Source organism: Petaurus breviceps, unplaced genomic scaffold (assembly GCF_028583685.1).
Source record: "Petaurus breviceps papuanus isolate PSGF00001 unplaced genomic scaffold, PetGlider_PUasm1.0 77, whole genome shotgun sequence".
Lineage (NCBI taxonomy): Eukaryota > Metazoa > Chordata > Mammalia > Diprotodontia > Petauridae > Petaurus > Petaurus breviceps.
In genome coordinates, this window is record NW_027186492.1 from 17,468,997 (window position 1) to 17,471,460 (window position 2,464).

General features: G+C 40.5%; 1 pseudogene; it reads right to left on the bottom strand.

Annotated features, from left to right (window-relative positions):
- Nucleotides 1-424: 424 nt before the first annotated feature.
- On the bottom strand, nucleotides 425-1,475 carry LOC138175347 (small ribosomal subunit protein uS2-like; annotated as a pseudogene).
- Nucleotides 1,476-2,464: the final 989 nt, after the last annotated feature.

Sequence of the window (2,464 nt, forward strand, 5' to 3'; positions counted from 1 at the left end):
AACTTCAACTGAAGCATAAGAGATTCTGTGCCAGTTCCTTATTTTAACTCTCTGTGCATCTCTCTGTTTCAAGTGTGTTTCTTATGAACAACATATTGTCAGAACTGTTTTTTTAATCCTTTCTGATATTTGTTTCTTTTTCATGGTGACTTTACCTCATTCACATTCACAGTCATGATTACTAACTATGTATTTCTCTTGATCTTATAGCCCTATATCCCTGTATCTCTCTCTCTCTCTCTCTCTCTCTCTCTCTCTCTCTCTCTCTCTCTCTCTCTCTCTCTCTCTCTCTCTCTCTCAGCCCTATCCCTGCTCAAAAGTTTATTTTGCTTCTGATCACTGCTTCCCTTAATCTGCTTTCCCTTCTAGCAGTTCTCTTTTTCTCACACATTCTTGCTCCTACTTCCTTGTTGGATTAGGTAGATTTCTTTTTTTTTTTTTTTTGAATGTTAAGAAACCAATGTTTATTTTTCAATCAGCATTTTTCCAACACTATTAGAGCATCTGGGTTTTAACACCACTCTGTGGTAGTTCCTACCCACTCAGTGGCCTGAGCAGTAGGAGCCACAGACCAGTCCTCTGTAGCTGACTGAGCACTCTAATCTTCGGTGGGGAACTGCTGAATGGGCACAGATGGCACCTGTACTCCCTCAGACCAATCAGCCACTTCTGGTTGAGTAGCAGTGAATTCTGAGGCCGGTGCAGTCCATTCACCCTGAAACTCCTCCTTTGTCACTGCCTTCTCAGCTGCAGCCTGCTCTTCCTTTTCAATCTCCTCTGGATCTCTTTAGAAGTAAAGATCAGGCATAACCTCCCAGGGGTGTTCCCGGGCGATGGCACCACGCATTCGCAGGACTTCACGGGCCAGCATCCACCATATCAGACCCACCGAGTGAGCTCCCTTGTTGTTACATGTAATGGCAATGTCCACATAGCGAAGTGGGGAGTCTGTGTGGCACAGGGCAATGGTTGGGAGGTTAACATACGATGCTTCAGTGAGAGGCTGGTGACCTGCCTGAGGATCAGTGACCACCAAAAGGCGAGGCTCCCTGAAAGCTGCCTGGATCTAGTTAGTGAAGGTTCCCGGGTGTGAAATGTCCAGAAATAGGTGTGGCGCCAGTGGCAGCAGCAAATTTCAGAACAGCTCTCTAGACAGTGTTCCTGGATGAGATGACACTAACTTCGTCTGGGTTTTCAATAGCAACAATGGCACAAGCCGCCAGAAGAAGTTTTTCCCAAGTTCTCTTCAAATTAAAGATGTAGATGCCGTCACTCTTTCTTTTGTAGATATACTGTTCCATCTGGAAGTCCAGATTGGTGCCGCCCAAATGGGTTCCTGCAGCCAGGAACTTGAGGACATCCTCCTTCTTCATCTGCAGGCCATCTAGGGCTCCGGACATCCTGAAAGTTTCCCTTTAAAGTTACGACGGAAACCAAGAACAATGCCGTATGGAACCCTGCTCGGGGCAGCGCGGAAAAGGGATGAGGTAGATTTCTATACCCAACTGATTGTGTATGCTATTCACTCTTTGAGCCAATTACATTGAGAATAAGGTTCAAGTATTTCCCATCACACCCCAAATTTTCCTCCATTGTAAAAAATAAAACAAAACAACTCTTCCTGTCTCACCTTTATTAGGTGAGATAATTTCACTTATTCCACCTCTCCTTTCTCACAATGCATCTCTCTTTTTTACCCCTTATTTTTTTTAAATAATCCCATTTTGTAATCTCACATCTATTCCCACTGTCTATGTATACCCCTTCTAAGTGCCCTAATAATGATAAAGTTCTTAGGAGCTACAAGTATCATCTTTCCATATAGGCATGTGGACATTTTAACCTTATTTAATCCCTTATGATTTCTTTTTCATATTTATCTTTTTATACTTCTCTTGAGTCTTTTATTTGACAGCCAAATCTTTTATTCAGTTCTGGTCTTTTCTAAGAAACATAAAAGTCCTCTATTTCATTAAATATCTATTTCTCCTCTAAATGATTGTGCTTAGAATTTCTGGGTAGGTTATTCTTGGTTGTACTCCTAACTCCTTTGTCTTCCAGATGATCATATTCCAAGCCCTCCAATCCTTTAATGAAGAAATATATAAACCATGGGTTATCCTGACTCCATGATATTTGCATTGTTTCTTTCTGGCTTCTTGAAATATTTTCTCCTTTACTTAGAAGCTCAGGAATTTGGCTATAATATTCCTGGGAGTTTTCATGTTAGGATCCCTATTAGGAAGTAATCAGTGGATTCTTTTAATTTTCTTTTTACCTTCTAGTTCAAAGCAATTATTTCAAAGATAATGTCTGAGGCCCCCTTTTATTATCATTAGCTTTAGAGTAATTCCATAATTCTTAAGTTATCCTGGATCTATTTTCCATTTCAGTTTTTTTTCCCAATGAGATTTCACATCTTCTATTTTTTTCATTTCTTAAAATTTTTATTTTATTGTCTCTT